Genomic DNA, 5,445 nt, shown 5'->3' on the forward strand with positions numbered 1-5,445 from the left:
ATAATGAGCACAATATAAAGGAAGGATAAAAACAAGTAAGAAATTCCACTCTCAACTCACACAATACTGATGACTAGCACAAGATAACATTAGGGCTCAAAAGGTGAGAAGAACCCTGTGATTGCTTTAGCTCTGCCATTTTGACTTGTAGCACCTTATAGTAGCCAATGTTTTAAACTCTCTCTCTCTCTCTCTCTCTCTCTCTCTCTCTCTCTCTCTCTCTCTCTCTCTCTCTCTCTCTCTCTCTCCTCGATCACAAAAGTAAGGAGTTCAATGGGTCGTATCACTCTGAATCAACGAATTGTGGAGGATCAACTTCTTCATCTTCGTGTACGGTTATAAGTTTAGGGCATAGCTATATCTACATGCAATGAGAAGGTGTGTTTGTGAACTCGTGCCCTTCCTTGGGCTCGTTTATAACAACGGGAGGATTGTCTTGAGGAGTGCTATACAGCATCCTAGTCATATCATCAATGGTAATGTCATCTCATTAGCACGCTATATGGTGGGCCGATTGTAGCACCAATACCTTCTACAAGACTTGAGGAGGTATAGCTCTCTCGGTATGCCGATAACACATCATGCTCTTTGACAGTCGGGGGCAAACGCCTCTCCATTCTTCATTTATCTAGACGTAGCGGTGGTGGGAAGCACACTAACGTTGGTGGCTTTATCGGAGATTCATGGGTGTCCACATATAGTACGCAATTAATAGTTAGGTATTGGCACCCTTACTATAGCGATGCAAAAGCCATGATAATGAGCGCATCCCTATCCTTCAAGTCTCTAGTGGATGGTTATGAAAAGTGCATGATCATTCTAATTTCTCTAGTCACTCGGAGGTGGTTGCTCGATGACTTTATGTCTGTGGCCTTACAAAGGAATAGCAGGTGAAAATTCTTCTTTGCAAGTCGAGGGATCCGCCTTTTTATCCCATAGGGCGGGCTGGAGTGCGAGGGCTGGTATAAAATCCATAGGGGTGAGCCATGGTGTCTCATACCTTTCTCGGCCTTTTGGCTAAGATCAAGTGTAGTATCTGTTCTTATTAGTTTAATATCTGATACGTGGCCCATCGGGCCACATGATATTAACCTAATTTCTTTCATGGGGGCAGCCCCCTCCCGGCAGCTTGCTCCCCGGGGGCTGTGCGCGTCGCCTCTGTATTGCACTGCCTCAGAGGCCCGGCGCACCCCCCTACCAAAATAAAGTCCCAAAGTGGAAAGAAAGAAGAGAGCGGGGCGCGAGGGTTCTTGGTGTTTCTGATTTTATTTTTTATTTTGGCCCCCACAGCCGGTGTAGAACGAGGGAACGCCGGAGGAGCATATGTGAGATTTAACAACAGTTTTGCAGAGAGGTCCTGAATAGAGTTTCAACTACAGCAATGAACGGGTGGGTACACACCCAGTTTTCCTGTATTTCTTCATCTCTAATTCTCTATGCTGCGTTGCAAAACCATAATAATCTCTTTTTCATCTTGCAGTCAGTCAGTGCATCATCATCATCATATATCAGAGCTTCGATTCAGTTTGTTTGTTTTTGTGTGTGTGTGTGTGTGTGTGTGGGTGGGCGGGTTGTGGTGGATGATTTATTGCTGAGCAACCATCAGCAATAGAGATTCGTGATGAGGAGAGCAGCCGGGTTTCTTTTCACCAAAAACAAATTGACTGTGGTAAGATGGTAAATACCTGTCTAAAGCTCAAGTGCTCTCTCGCTATAGTAGTCCTACTAAAATGAACTACCAGTTTCATACAAAACAGGCATCATATATACAGTCACCTTTCAATACAGTCAGTTTCATACAAAACAGGCATCATATATACAGTCAGCTTTCAATACAAGAGGTGCAATATTTGGACTCTGTGCTTCATGTTCATGGCAAAAGCTATGCCTCCTCAGACTCCTCTTAGTGTCTGATATGCCGGTAATCATGTGTGCCAGTAATCCTCCTCAGACATGACACGATTGACTCTCAACTCTCAGCTATGCTTCTGCTCTTGCTACCCCTCCAGGTTCCTTACCCCAAGTGATAAAAGTACTTAACAACAGTGGCTACTACCAGCAAGGCGATTCTAGTGATGTGATGTGATTGTTGTTAGCTGTATACATGATGAAGCCAATGGAAGAACAGCTGGGCGAAGAGCAACACGGAACCAGAGCTGTTGTGCTTGCCATTTGAGGCTGATCTACGCTTGCCAAGGAGGCCTCTCGATCTACTATTGTCACAATGGTTTTGCCTCCTTGATTAAATCAGTACAAGGTAGCTCCAAGCTAATGTTTCAATAGGTCGAAATCGATATTCAAGCTAAGGTTTCTGGTGCTTAGTTTTGTCCTCCACCAATGCAACCACTGTAGGTTATTATTCTGGTTTCAATTGCTAGTTCTCTTTTACCTATGGCTAGATCGCATCATGAATAAGTTTTTGCATGACATTTTGAAGCTTGTACCAAGTAAAAGAAACAAAGAGCATAGAAATTTCAGAAGACCATCAAGCACAAGCTACATGGTATGCACACTAGGAACGCAATAAATGACCTTTTGGATGGCTTTTTGGCAAGCTACCCCTCTAGGTTCCTTACCCCAAGTGACACTTAACAGTGGCTACTACCAGCACCCTTGTTGGAAGGCGATGCTATGATGTGATTGTTGGTCGAATACATGAAACCAATGGAAGAACAACTGGGCAAAGAGCAACATGGCACTACAGTTGTGCTCCATTGAGGTAGATCATGGATAGGCTGAAGACAATTGATACCAATGAGAATGCTTTGCCATGCTTCATCGATTTTTTTAAAGCATCCTTCATAGCTCAAGTCAACCATCTATGAGAAAACATCGAGTATGATGGCAAGCTAGACTCCAACACTTGGCATTCTAGGTGTATCAGTTTGAAGCATGGGAGAAGATCACAAGATAAGGCCCAATAGCATAAGGAACTGATTATGATTGCCAGTGTGCCAAATTTGAGGGAACCAAGATAGGGCCCCTAGTAGCACAAGGAACCGATTATGATTGCCAGTGTGGCAAATTTGAGGGTCCCCGATCTGTATCCCATCACTTCAGAATCTTGACCGCTTCGAGGGTTTTACAACAAAACTCACAATGAAAAACTCACCTTTGCTAATAAGGTCACCCATTGCTTTGTACTTGCTGAAGTTTGAAAGGGACAAGCGCTAGGTGACCTGCAAAGGATCCTAGAGGGTGCTGACCATACGGTGCTCGGGCTCTGGGTCGCCGAAGATACCCACACATGCATCGTGGAAGATATTGGAACAAGGAGTAAGAGTTGTTTTCTGAAACCAGGCATGGATCTGGTTGATTGACCTTGCTGGTCCTCAACGGATGAGTCCATGGCTCTTTTATATGGATCTGTTGGTTGATCTTAGTGATCTTCAACAGAGATTCCATCTTGATTTTTATAAGTGATTATATTGCCGGGTACTATGAGCTAGGAACTATTGAAAAGGCCCCTAAGTGGACAGGTGGTGAGCGTTCTGGTTGCCAATAATGCCATAGATACTCCGATGAAGGAATGATTGGAAATGAAGATTCAACCGGATATTTTGGAGGATTGTGATCAGTGATACTATGGTTTTATTAAATGATTGTTTTAAAGATGGTTGAATATGTGAAAAAGGCAAATTCATATTGGGTGTGTAAGTGGTGTGACTAGTTTTATGTTTGCATGAACATCCGGCTAGGGAGCCTGGGAACTCTTTTCCTTGGTACCCGGGACAAAACCTAACCAAATTCTTAATTGGATCCCATCACTACAGTGGTTGGGCGGTTGGCTAGGCTGGACTAATGGATCCGTAAATCGAGACTCAATTTCTGTTATAATACGATAGATGAAGTAAATCCCAGATAGTAATTGTTCTATGGATACGAATCAATGGCTGTGCCTCTTGATGGGAAAAAAAATGTTGATTTCTATGATCCGAGTGCAAGTTTCTTCCTTGATCTGACCAAGTGTCTTTATAGGTTCGGTTGGATCAGTTTGGTTAGAAATGACCTTGACTACGTTAGAGTAAAAAATTTATCCTAGTGGAATCGCCTGTGCTTTCCGGGCAAGGGAAGTTTTTCCGAGTTCGGTTTTGGAGGAACCAAGAAATTGGTCACCTGTCCGGATATCCGCGCGGGTGAGGCCACGAGTGTGGGATCCTGCCCCACGCAAGAAGTGCTACTTCTGCCTGCTAGCACCCCGAATCTGTTGCGCCGGTTAGAGGGCAGGGATCTTACAGTTGGTATCAGAGCTATTTGGCTAATGAGGATCAACCGAGAAGCCAAATATGTCAAAAATTTATCAAGAAGCACTGAAAGGGTGTAATTGTGTGATAAAATTCATACAATTTAATATTCAAAGTGAAATTCATAAATTGGTAATTGGGTCTTCAGATGGAAGTACTGCAATTGTATGGAATCCCTGACTTGCTTGAGGCCTAGACATGATGGTATTTACCTTATAATTCTAAGAACCATGACTACCCGTATATACTGAGGGTATAACTGTAGCTCTTTACTGGCAGTATATACTAGTAAGTCTAAGACTTGAAATTATAAGCATTAATGCTATCTAGATGATAAATTCGAATGTGGTTGATATGATTTTTAAATTCTATTTGAGATTTGATGAGTTGATTTAGATTCTGATTGAAAAATGATGATCCCTGAAATTTGGTTGAAATGTAATAAGCTAAGCAAAACCGCAATGAGGATGAATGGGACGAGTCCCTGTGATGATGTTCTTAACTGGAATGACGTTAATGACTTCAACCAATCACTATGAGATTAGTGGATTGTGCTGGCAAATTGCTACTGTTAACTTTTGTCCAGTGGTTCAAGTTAAGGGATGATAAATTAAAAATCTAAAAATTTAAAATTCCCATGGAGGACTGTTTAGATGGAAAAAATTAGTCTGATGGACCATTATTATGTTAAAGCTATGAATGAGATATTCTGAATGAATTGTTTACTGATAATGCGTTCTATATGAGTATCTTTATCCCTTGATTCTGTGGGGAGCCGACCTATTTAGAGAACCCCGGAATCAGTTGAATCAAAAATCGGATTGAATCATAAATAAAGAGACTTAACAAGAATTTTCGTATTGATAAGAACATGGATCGAGGTCGTCGTGGTAGAAATGTTAACCCCCAACTCGATGAAGAAGAGCTCGACTTGGATGTTCGTAAAACTCTTCATAGTTCATAGCCTAGACCTTTCAAGGGTGAAGGGCAAAACTTGGGCGAGGCTGTGGAGAAGTGGATGGAATCAATGGAAGAATACTTCGACGTCACCGGGTACAATGAGAAAAGCAAAATGTCTCTTGCAAGGCTGAAGATAGTGGAGACAGCTAGAGTGGGATGGAGAAACCACTGCGAGACAAACCATCTCGACCAAAATACCCAAACCTAGACTGATCTCAAAATTTACCTAAGGACGAGGTTC

The 5,445-nt window shown here is 42.4% G+C and overlaps 1 non-coding gene across 1 annotated transcript; it reads left to right on the forward strand.

The window, feature by feature from the left end:
• The first annotated feature begins 996 nt into the window (after positions 1–996).
• On the forward strand, positions 997–1,195 carry LOC147612005 (U2 spliceosomal RNA). The gene has a single exon (XR_015263714.1). It is a non-coding gene; the product is annotated as a U2 spliceosomal RNA (small nuclear RNA).
• The last annotated feature ends 4,250 nt before the right edge of the window (positions 1,196–5,445 follow it).

Source organism: Cibotium barometz, chromosome 46, assembly GCF_041138505.1.
Source record: "Cibotium barometz isolate CiBa-2024 chromosome 46, ASM4113850v1, whole genome shotgun sequence".
In the NCBI taxonomy this organism is placed as follows: domain Eukaryota; kingdom Viridiplantae; phylum Streptophyta; class Polypodiopsida; order Cyatheales; family Cibotiaceae; genus Cibotium; species Cibotium barometz.